Source organism: Canis lupus, chromosome 16, assembly GCF_011100685.1.
Source record: "Canis lupus familiaris isolate Mischka breed German Shepherd chromosome 16, alternate assembly UU_Cfam_GSD_1.0, whole genome shotgun sequence".
NCBI lineage: Eukaryota > Metazoa > Chordata > Mammalia > Carnivora > Canidae > Canis > Canis lupus.
In genome coordinates this window covers 54,536,109-54,549,006 of record NC_049237.1, presented here as the reverse complement: position 1 = coordinate 54,549,006, position 12,898 = coordinate 54,536,109, and positions in this window count along the sequence as shown.

The window sequence follows — 12,898 nt, the reverse complement described above, 5'->3', positions numbered from 1 at the left end:
CCTACTTGAGTGGGCATGAGATACACAGATTAAGCATGTTCTGGGTGTGTCTGTGAGGGTGGTTCTGGAGGAAAGGAGCATTTGCAACAGTGGACTCAAGGAAACAGATGGCCTTCCCCAGAGTAGGTGGGCCTCATTCAATCCAGTGAGGGCCTGAGTAGAACAAAAGGCAGAGGAAGGAGAAATTCATCCCTTTTTTCTGCCTCACTTCTTGAGCCAAGACATCTCATCTCATCCTGCCCTCAGGCTGGAATTTAGGCCATCAGTTTCCCTGGTTCTCAGGACTTTAGAACTCAGATGACAGCGAATCTCACCACTCGCGCCCCTGGATCTTCAGCTCACAGATGGCAGATCATGGGATTTCTCAGCTCTCATGACCATGTGAACCATTCCTTATTTTACATATTTGGTTCCCTGGAGAATCCTGACTAATACAGTTCATCTAATGAACTGGTTACTCAAAAGTGATCAAAACACAATAAAAGACAAAAAAAAAGCAAACAAAAATAAACACTAACATGCTAAATGTTTAAAAAAACGAGAAAAAAATGAATCAAGAAAAAAAGAAAAGATGATAAATATAAAGAAGAAAATAAAAATGAAAAAAGAACTAAGAAAAACGAGAAAAAGAGAAAATTAAAAATGAAAAGAATAAAAAGATTTTTAAAAAATTTAAAAGAATAAAGAAAAAGTAGAAAAAGAAAATGGGAAAGGAAAAGATGAGAAAAAGGCAAACAGAACAATTAAAAATGTAAAATGAGAAAAATAAAAAATAAAGAAAGAATGAGGAAAAAAGTATAAGAAAATAATGAGAAAAAAAAAAAAAAGAAAAAAGCCAATTCTGGTCAAAGCCCCTCAGATCACAAAAAACCCAGCTTCCTAAGCTAGAAGGGCCAAATCATAGGCTTCCCTTCTATGAATGACAAAATATGGGGTATTTTGTGTGATGGGTGCCTATGGGCTTCGCAGGGGTTTCACATGGGTGTCGCCTTCAGAATATCCCCATCTTTTCTCTCTACAGAACAGTTCATTCTTGTAACTTCTCTTATTTATCCCATTTTACAAAGCAATCACGCTTCTCCTCCTACCCAGGTACTCTGTGCCTCTTACAAGTAAACCCTTCGAAAAGAGTCTCTGTTTTCTGCACATGATACAGAAGGTGGAATTAATATCCCTAAATACATTTTCTAGCACAGAAACCCTACAACCAAGGAGTTTCACACCACCGGCCTGTGGTCCAGTTTAGGGAGGGATCTGATGGGCCCTGCTGGAGGTCATGTGACCCCCCCCATGGGAGGGGAGCTTTTGTCAAGATCACAGACACCACCCTTGGTGGGGGGCCCACATACCAGCCCAGAGCTACCACCTAGAGGACAGAGTGCTAACATATAAAGTTTATACCTGACGGCACCATCAGGACAAAATGGACTTGAAGACACAACTCCCTTAAAAAAAAAAAAAAAAAAAAGTGACGTTGGAAAGTTGTTAAATGTGGCTCATAATTAATTAGAAAAAGTTAGTAAAGGCCAATGAATGTTTATGGGTAATATTAGTACATTTTGATGTCCTTGAAAATTTAAAAAAAAAAAACCTTTTCAAATTTAGTCTTTCTTTCCAGACTTGGGGGGAAAATCCATCCCCCCAAAGACAGTTTTTAAGTGTTTGACAGTGACCTAAAAGAAAAATTGGAGACTATGTCCGTGATCTGTAATTTAATCCGAAAGCGCTAGGTTACACCGTGTACTGTAAATTATCGCATGTATGCCTAGTACATATAAGCAAACACATCCAACTCCATTGCTCAGGGTCACAGAAAAGTGCTTAAGAAATCACGGGGGCCCTTAGATAATAAAAGTAAAAGTGTGAAGGGCAAAAAGTTGGAATGATCTGTGCGAGAAGAACCGTAGATCCGACGTATCAAACAACTCAGTTAACAACACGGCATTCTGTATGCCCCAAAGGGTATGCGGGAAAAGTTAAGAAGCTTCACTTTTAATCTATTGGGAAATGTAACCCAATCACTAAGAGCAAATGAGAAGTAATTTTTTTCCCACCAGTAAAGCACGTCTAGATGTTGTTCCCTTTACTCTAGATATTATAAAGATAAAAACAATTTAAAAAAATTTTTTTAGATAAAAACAATTTGATGATCTACCAAAAAAGCAAAAAACCTTGGAAGACAGTCATGAATTCAACATATGCATAGTATGATGAACTATTTCAGGACATTGGAAGCACAAGAGTTAAAATGCATTTTAAATAAATAAATAAATAAATAAATAAATAAATAAAAATAAAATGCATTTCAAATGAGATCAACATTAAACGTCGAAGAACCAGACCTCCCTCACGTATCCTGTGGCTAATAACCCTGCTGTGAGCTACACAGCAAGGAGGCTCATCGCGTGTGTGGCTGTGCAGCCGGGCTTCCCAGCCCCATCAAGCCACCTCGCGTCACACCTCATATATTTCTTTAATGAACATAAGCACTTTCAAGTTTTCTTTGTTCATTTGCTTCTTTGGAGATGCCTGGCATTGTTTTTACCGCGACATTTGAGTTCTGGAACTGTCTTTTGTGCTGATGGACTTAACTGTGGCTTGAAGTGGAGTTGACTCCATTTGTATATTGGCTCTAGGCCCTCAGGGGAGGGGGTTGCATTTATAGGAGAATGTTCAAGTCTTATGAGGAGGGGGCGCGTGAAAGCTCCCACTAACTATCAGTGATGATCATGTGTTTGATGGTAAGGCCTGCTATGTGCTGGCCCCGCTGCCCAGACCTAACAGAGGCGGTCCTTCCTTGGGCCTTGAGTTCAGTATGTGATTCCTGTTAATTTATAACTGTGCTATTAATTTCTGCATGTGGACCCAGATTCTGGGGGTCATCGAATAGCAGAGTGAGGCTCATACTTCCTCAGAGGTGAGGTGACTCCTAGGTCTGTGTGAAAGCAATTAGTGGCGTCCTTAGCCGAGCTCTGAGGATGTGATCCAAACACAGTGGTGATAGCCTGTTGGCGAAGGCGACGAGTGGCTCAGAGAGCACCATGCCGCTCTAGCGGTCTTTGATCCTGTAGCCTGGAAGGGGAACATGGGCCTCACAGTGGAAGTCACAGCCTGGAAGTGACAATGGCATTTCAGAGCAGGGGTGGGCTGTCGGACACCATCCCACTGACAACATACAACTCCTTAGTGGGGTCCCTGGCCCTGCCCCCCCCATTTAATCCTCTGTTTTGCAGCTTAATTTGTCATCCTAAAAACACAAATTGGGTTACATAATTTCCTTGCTGAACATCTCTACCTATTAACCATTAAAATCAGCCTCGAGCATGTAGATGGCTTAGAAGCGGCCGCATGCTACTGTTGCCTCTGCTTAGCTCCCCAGCGTCACCTCCTCCAGTGGCCACTGACCACATCAGGGCTCCATCCACCTGCTCATCATGGCCTCGGTTCCCAAGACCTACCAGGCTTCTCTCCATGCAGACCTTGAAAATGCTGGTCCTTCCACCTAACACAATTCTTGCCCCCACCAAACCTCCCTCCTCCCCTACTTTGCCCTGGAAACCTCTTCCTGGCTTTATTTTCCAACTCGGACTCAGTGGCTCTGCATGGCCTAGAGACTTGGATAGGCATCTTCTAGATGCTCCCAACAGCCCCCGTGCTCCCGGTAGAGAGCTCATCTTTCCTGGATAATTGTGTGTCCACTAAACCTCAGGCTCTGGCGGCGCGGGAACCAGGCTTCTTCTTCTCATCAGTGTGCTCCTAGCATCTAGCACAGAGCTCGACACATACTAGGTGCTCAACGTGGCTTGAGCTATTGCACATGAGCACGCACAGACACACACGCTCCAGTTGGCATAGACGTGCAAGATCTTTTCAAGTTCACGATCCGCCATCCTTCAGCTTCCGTATTGTGGAACACTGCTACCCAGGAACCCTAAATATTTTCCCTTAGTTCATGTATTTTATTAGCGCTCAGTAGATGGATAAATCTCAATCCACAGACTGAGTGGCACAAAAAAAATTCATTATTTTACTTTTCAAAAGTTCGTTTACTATCAACTTCAGTCTAAATTCCCCCTGAGATGGCAGGGTACAGGGGTCCCCAGGGCTCTCCCCACAAAGATATTACAAAGTCCTTGGAGTCTTAATGTGTTATTTTCAAATCATGCCTTCCAGCTCTCATTATCCCATTCTCCATGTGTCCTTCAAGCCAGCCAGAGCTGCAGCTTGCATATCACACTTGGCTGTGGTTTCTTTCCCTTCTGAGGCCTGGCTACCTCCTCAGAGTATTGGCACACAGCATCAGACAACAACTGATCTTTCCTCCACCCACTTCCACTTCCAACCTGACAAAAATCTCTTTTTTAAGATTGGGAAAATCCTTCGTTCTCTCTTCGTGTTTCTCACAGAGGAATTACTTCTCTTTGCTCCTTTCTTTCAAGGCATTTAAATGTTGAGCCACAAAAGCCAAGAAAGGAATGGAATTGTAGACAATTTTAGATTTCTACTTTTATTGGTTGGGAGTCTTCTGGTCAAGTGAACAGACACCCAACCACATGGCCTTATGCACAAAGAGAAACGAATTGTATTACAACTCTCAGAAAACCGCCTGGAGTGTGGGCTTCCAGCAAGCTAGATTCCGGGATTCAAGTTATGCCACTGAGGTCTGGCTTTTCCTCTCTCTGGATTTTGGCTCTACTTTCTCAGCTTGATCATCTTCCCTGACTAGTTTTCTATTCATTATGTCTGGTTAACCACGCCATTTTAGCTTCAAGTCCACTAAGGGAGAGAATGGGGATCTCTTGCCCAGAAGGACAAGAAAAAAACTTTATTGCATCCACTTGACTTGATAAGATCATATTTTCCTCTCCTCAGCTCAGTGGTTAAAGTAATACGATGCTCTGAACAACCCAAACCAAAGTCTTATACTTTATGCTGGGTGAGGGATGGGACTTCAATGAGAATATATGGACCAAGGGGAGGAAGAATAATTTCCTGAGGGAATATGGCTATGATTACTGAAAAATGGGAGAAATTAATCTGAGAAGCATTTTAAAAATGTACCTTTCTTATAGATAGTTTCAGAACTTAGGGGCCAAGGGCACCTGGGTGGCTCAGTGGTTGAGTGTCAGCCTTCGGCTCAGGTCATGATCCCAGGCTCCGGGATCCCTGCAGGGAGCCTGCTTCTCCCTCTGCCTATGTCTCTGCCTTTCTCTATGTGTCTTTCATGAGTAAATAAATAAAATCTTAAAAAAAAAAAAAAGAACTTAGAGGCCAACAACTCCCCCCCTCCCCATGCAACCATGATATTCTATCAGGAGGTGGGGTCCATTCACTGCCCCCCACACTCCCCAACACACACACATGTTGAGTCAAGCTGGCCTTGCCTAGTAGAATGTGACTTGTTTTGCCTAATAAATGCAACAGAAATAGCACTCTGACATTTTAAGGACTTTATAGGCCTGGAAGCTTTGACATTTACTCTCTTAGATCCTTGAACCTCCAGGTTAAAAGTCCAGAATGCTCCAATAGAGAGAGAGGCCATGTGACATTCAACCACAGGTGGAGAGAGAATGAGGTGTCTCAGCCTAGGGCCAGCATCACTGAGGCCCTAGTGATGCCTCAGACACGTGAAGATGATGTTCTTGGGCTTCCCAACTCAATACAGTCATTAAGTGAAGTCCTACCAGTGAGTGACTCCAGCCAATGCCACATGGAGAGAAGAACCACCCAGTCAGTCATGAGAAACAGTCAATCGCTGGGGTTTTAGGTCACTACATTTTGATTGCTTCCATATCAAAAGGGAACTGATAAACTGATACATCCTCTTTACCCACAACAGGACAATTTCAATGAGATGAGGAAGTACAGAGCTTGCCACCTGCCTGAAGAGGAAGGATAAAGCCCCAGGGGTTAGGGTGTTCATCCATCTCCCCAAGAGAAGCACTTGGACCTCTGGCTTCTAATTCAGGGCTTTTTTCCTTAGGATTCATGCCACCCCTAGAAGCACTCCCGACTATTCAGACAGGCGTGTTCACACAGTTGGTAAGTGTGAATTGGATTGGACAAATAGGTACATGAGCTATTTGATTCTGACAAAAGAATCAACTGGAGAGCTAAGAGGAAAAATAAATTATTCAAGAAAAAAAAACTTGACTGTGTGTGACAAACACAATAATACTAATTTGATTGTTTATACCAAATGCAGAAGAGTGCTAAAAACATAAGGTGGTTCACCTTGCTTACAGCAAAACAAAAACAAAAATAAAAACAAAAACCAAAGGCGGTCATGAAGCTATATAGCCCCCTCATCATCATTGATTTTTTTTTTTGTTGCTTCATTGATCCTTAAATTATATGAAAATAACTTCAAGTTATAGCAATGAATCACTTAATCAGAATTAGACATATCCTGCTTATCTGTTGGCTGTAAGTCACGTTAAAAATTGAATTGACTGAAGGACAGTAGTTAATTTATTAAGTAATTTATCTATCTGTGTCATATACACGCATGGTTTACAATATATGTGTACGTATGACACACATACATGCATACAAAACCATGCTTATTTCACTGCCACTAGAATATTTTAAGATTAAGATCATTTAAAGTTTGTAAAACATGATGTTAAAACTATAACATTTTTAATCCTTGTCTTGACATATATTTAAAGGGTTTTTCGAGTCACTTGTGAACTCCTGATGGCTAGAAGAAAGCTTTCATCTTCTGCTCCGTAGGTGCAATTAATCTGTGAAAACTACATATTGTGAATATTCATCTCTGAACATAAAACTAGTTGTAGTTAAGCTATAACCAAACCAAGTCAAGGATGGTTAGGGATTGAGAAAATAGATGGGAATGAAGTGGATGTGGAGGTGAGGTGTGGGGGGAGACAGGGTAAGGATATAGGTTATTATAGAGTTAGTTATGAAGCAAGAGAGAGATAAAGTGTATGTGATTTCTACCCTCACAAAACTATGACACCTTTGTCCTCATTACAAATTTTGTCCTTAAATTGTGGTGTAGTTCAGTCTTATCTGAATAAAAATGAACAATAACATCCTCTCAATAAACTCATTTCCTCAATGTTTGACAAAGTAAGATGAAACAATAACAAAAAATAAGTTAATCTGAATACTAAAAACCAGGAAACAGTTGTATTAAGGTATATTCATTTGAACCATGATCCCAATGAGCAGATATTTGTGGCAACCAGTTATACATTCAGAAATATAGGTCCAAACGTATTAATCAAGCACTTACATGGGCCTTATTTGATGATGGGGCTGGTAATAAAATAGAAGTTAATACCTGATTGTCAGCAAACCACCAACGAATGCCAGTCCATGGTTCCGTGCTAGGATTTTTCCTCAATTTTATCACAAAACATTTTTCAAATTTTCTCTCTACAATCACTAATTAAATCATTTTTTAAAATAAAGACCTTCTCCCTTCCTATTCACTGGGCCATTAAAACTTTCAAATATGACATTTTAATGCCCGGAGATAAAGTGTGTATAAATTTAGAGGTACTGTTATGGATTGATAAGCATTAGATCACCCCTCACATCTCCATACTGTAAGGATACAGAAAGAAAATCTGCAGAAGAGGAGCAGGGTCTTGTCTGTTTTGGTTAGGAAAATTAAAGATGTGTCATTGCTAAGACTACCCAATAACATATATATTTTTAAAAAGATTTATCTATTCATGAGAGACACACAGAGACAGGGTCAGAGACACAGGCAGAGGGGGAAGCAGGCTCCATGCAGGAAGCCTGATGTGGGACCCGATCCCGGATCCCGGGATCACACCCCGAGCTGAAGGCAGGTGCTCAACGGCTGAGCCACCCAGGCATCCCATCAATAGCACATAATTTTTAAAAGCTTTTTGCCCAGTAGTGTTGTCACTAAGGTGAGATTTTAAGAGTCAGAATATAAAAATTATGGAAAATTCCTTCCTGTGTTACATAAATCTTAACTACATGGTGTCACAGAGTTAAGAAAAATAAATAAAATGAGTGCACTTGTGGTAAAAATCTTTCTACAGCTCCTGCTCTCTGCTGCAAATGATCAGAGTACTGTCAAAACACTGACCCACACTTGCTAAATTTAGGCCTTTGGAAAGGTACCTAACCCCATGACAGTGAATGGAGAACACCATCTTTCTTAAGGACTCCCCTTTAAATGTAAAATGTTGCACTCCTCAAATAGCATCATTACTTTTAAAATTATTGAAATAATATGGCTAATACAATTACTTATTATAAAAAGGAAACAAACTATACAATAAGTAGCTTTTTACCAAATGATGTAGGCAATGTTTATAGCTCTCTCAGAACTAGCAGTGTAAAAAAAAAAAAAAAAAAGTTAAGAATGTAAAAATCAAGAAAAGAATTAAACTATGAAAAGATAAAAAAAGTTATAGAATATATCTTACATCTGATTAAACCGGTACTATTGTGAAATTAGATGAACACTATTTGGCAACCGTCGTATTAATAATTGATTCCAAAGGAATCAGCAGCAGATGCTAGCACTAGTGGATGCAAGCCTGATGAGTAACAGGAAATTTATATTCCTTACTCTCAAATTATTTCTAATAACATGCCTATTTATTACATTGGAAAAATACAGCTTTATATGGGGAAAATGGGCAGACACCACCTGAACGAAGTAATCAAAATAAATACCAACAGGAATGGGACACAGTGGCATCATATACCACCTAACATGATGCAGAGACAACATAACAGTTCCATGACTTTTCTGCCCAAAATGCATAAACTGAATCCAATTATGTGGCAGTGTCCCACAAAAGCAAGTTTGAGGACATTCTGCAAAATAACTGGCCTATATTCCTCAAAATTATCAAGGTGATGGAAAAACAAAGAAAAGTTGAGGGATGTTCCAGACAACAGCTGACTAGAAGAACATAATAACTGAGGTCAGTGTGTGATCCAGAATTTTCTTTTACAAGAAAAGATATTATTAGTACATTTGGTAAAATTTGAATAAGGTCTGCAGATTAGACCACAATATCAATGTTAATATTTTCACTTTGATAATTGTTAATTTAATTAGTAAGAGAATGTCTTTGTACTTAGGAAATATTCACTGAAATATCTGAGAATTCAGGGGTGCCATGCTTTTCGTGTCTGCCACTGCTTTTCATTTTTTTTCATAAATTAATTTTTTATTGGTGTTCAATTTACCAACATACAGAATAACACCCAGTGCTCATCCCGTCAAGTGCCCCCCTCATGCCACTGCTTTTCAAAAGATGAAGAACAAGTATATACAGAGAGAAAAAGCCATACTTTGTGTGTGTGTGTGATATATTAGAAAGCAAAAAAGCAATAAAGCAAAGCAAAGGTGACAAATGTTAACATCTGGGGAATCTGGATAAAAAGTATATGGAAATTCTAATATTCTTGCAACTTTCCTTTAAGGCTGAAATTAAAGTAAAAAGTTGAAAAAAATTTCAAAGCACTACTTTTTAATCATTATTTTCAAGCACTATCAGTTGTGATCTTCTCAGAAGTATTGTCAGTCAAAAAGTCCAAGATTTTATGGCAAAATCCTGTTTAATCAAAGAATATTAAGAAGAAAATCAGATCTTATTTTCTGTGGAATATTATAAATTTGTAACATGAATTACTCTAAATTCTGTTTGCATGTCCTCATGTTATAAGCACCAGGGAGTTATTTATGTGCATAGTGGCAATTTAGCTAGAATATAGTAAGGACAACATTAGTAGTCCATAGGAGGCAGAGATAGATAGATGATAGATAGATAGATAGATAATAAATAGATGGATAGACAATAGATAGATAGATGGATAAATAGATAGGTAGATAGAAGCCTAATAATATTTTGGGCAATTAGGAAGTTTTAGTATTGGTTTAATGTCCATAGATAAATGAGAGAAGATTCTTTAACTGACCTCAAATTATGATGCAATTTGTTTTATAAAAAGAAACACCAACATCAGCAACAAAATCCTTGTTTTATGAACACAGTTGTGTTCAGAGACCTGGAAACAGTACAAAAAAAAAAAAAAGGAATGACCCTTATTATCACTCTTAAGGAACTTTCCACTTGATTGAAGTAAAATGTATGCAGGAAACATAATAAAAAATACAATTCTGTATATAAATAATTAATAGTGTGGAACAAATGCTGTTTCACCTCACATCTTTATTTAGAAAATGAGATTTTGTATTTAAGTGAATAGTCAAAGTCATTGACACCTGGTCCAGCAAAATAAGTTTGACTTATAAAATATCTCTAATATACTTTGTAAGTATTGTTTGATTCAATAACAAATTTAGGACCCACCATGATTATTATTTCTTGTTCTCTGTAGTAATATAGGAGGTTTTGTTCCTGGGATTTTTTTTTCTTACCTTATAATGTCTAGTTTGGTAGGTCTTTCACTTTTCCCCATTTCTGAGTGCTTCAAATGAGCTACAGTTTGGTATTTCAAACAATTGTTAGAATTGCTAACAATAAGGGTTCAGTGTGCTCTAGATGTTGTCCATAGTCTTCTGATTTAAAATATGATTGTGCTAGCTTTAGTGCTTGTGATTTTAGATAACACAGAAGCATTTATAGAGTTACTTTCTGATTCTTGGCTAAAGTCTTAGGTATAAATAAATTTTGTGTTACTGAGATTAGCACAGCATAAAGAAATGATAACATGTCAGTGGAACGAAAAGCAGCTTTCTTGGTGAGTCTGGTACTAAGCCATCAACATGATTGGTGGTGAGGACTCTAGGATATTTCAAAGAGGGGAACTTACCCTTGGCAGTTTGCCTTTTTTTGAGTGGCAATAAACATTCCTTTGAATTATTGAGGAAAGAAAAACCATCCAATTGATTTTGTTATGGTCTTTTGATTTTGAATAAAGAGAGTAAGAATGAAAAGATTAAACAAGTTCAGTAAGATATTGTAAAATTAAGAAGTCCCTATATTTCAAATCATATCTGTAGTGTATTCAATAATAAGTGAAAAAAGGATCTAGGAATCTTCAATGGAGTACTGCAAGATTTCTTCTTTACCGTGCTAGTTTTTTATTTTCTGGCCAATTGTAAGCTATCGAATAAAAGTCCGTGGGATATACACACATCACAGAAGAATGGGAATGACCAAGTTCACATTTCGAGCGTTTAAAGTGGAGATGTTATGTAGAAAGTGCAGTGAGGTACACCCAAGAGGGGCACGTGTTTGGATGTCACGGCTTCTCCCATAACGCTTCAAACATTCTGCGTGCACCAACCAGACGGCTCACACTTACTGAGTACTTACCATGTGACTTTACACAGATTATCTCCTTTATTTACCCTGATTTCAAGGTGAGAAAAAAATGAAGCGAGGTTCGACTGGCCCCATTTCAAAGCTCAGAAGTCCCTAGGCACCTGCTTCTCGTGTCTGTGCAAACCCACTGGGGCTTGGCCTTCCCAGTGAGCACTCCCTAGTCTCCCCGCAGCTCACCTTCCATCCTGTGTGCCTCTTATTTCTCTGATTCATCCGGTAACCCTGAAGCTTAACGTGGCCTTTCTAGAGCTGATCTCCTGGTTTTATGCCCAACTTACCTTATCCCCAGCTTGAGCCCAGCCTGGCGCGCGGAGCCCTGCACCCTCTTCACAGCCAGCGAGGGCTCGGCTTGCCCAGGCCTGCGAGCCACCCTCGCTGTCATCACCACGCTACTTCCAGTTTGTGAAACTAGGTACCTGGGGTGTTTGCTCGTGAAAGGACAACTGCAGTGTGATTTCCTCTAACTAAAACTTTTCTTTGCAAGGATTTGTGCAGTGTTGTTTGGCTGCTGGCTGTCTTTCAGAGAGTTGGCATTATGCTGATTAAATATTGACCATTCACTCATTCATTGAATGCATATATATACATACATATATATATATATACTACAATAGCTTACAATTGGCCAGAAAATAAAAAAACTAGCACGGTAAAGAAGAAATCTTGCAGTACTCCACTGAAGATTCCTAGATCCTTCTTTCACTTATTAATTGAATACACGACAGATATGATCTGAAATATAGGGACTTCATAATTTTACAATATCTTACCGAACTGTTTACTCTTTTGATTCTTACTCTCTTTATTCAAAATCATATATATAGGCATATATATATATATATATATATATATATATATATATATATATATGTAGGGCACCTCCTGGTACCTACTAGGCATCGTGTCCTACCTACGGTCACTATAACAGTAAACAATATAGGCCAAGCCCCTGCCTTTTTTTTTTTTTTAATTTATTTTTTATTGGTGTTCAATTTGCCAACATTTTTCTAGTTGCAACAGTGGTGGGGGGGGAGGGGAGGAAGAGAGAGGGAGGGAGCTGGAGGATGTCAGGTGTGGCTGCTTGCTGTGTAGGACCGGAGCGGGCCAAGGATAACGGAAGGCACCTGCATGCGATGTGTTCAGGAAGGGCTCCCACAACGCCTAGCCGGAGCTCTGAAGGGACCAAAGAAGAAACACACGGGGGCCCCGGGGGCGAGCTGAGGGCGCAGCCGAGGCAAGGAGCAGCACTTGGAGCCCCCCCGCTCCCGCCGCCCCTGGGAGCCCGGTGCGCGCCGGCCCCGCAGGTGACATCCTCCCGCGCGCATCGCTGCGCGGGCCCAGCAGGTGCACCTGCTGCACGACCCCGGGGGCTCCCGCCCCGCCCCCAGCCTCAGGGCAGAGGGGCAACGGGGTGTAGAGCGCGTCTCAGGCCCTTCGCCGGGAAGGAAATCCAGCGCCTTAAAAGCAAGAGCATCACCCAGGCTGGGCTCTAGCGGCCGCGGCAGGTGTGACTCGTCCCTTCTCCCGGGGTCTCACAGGTGCCGCCCCCCGGCACGGTCCCCTGTCCTGCGAAAGCTTAGTTC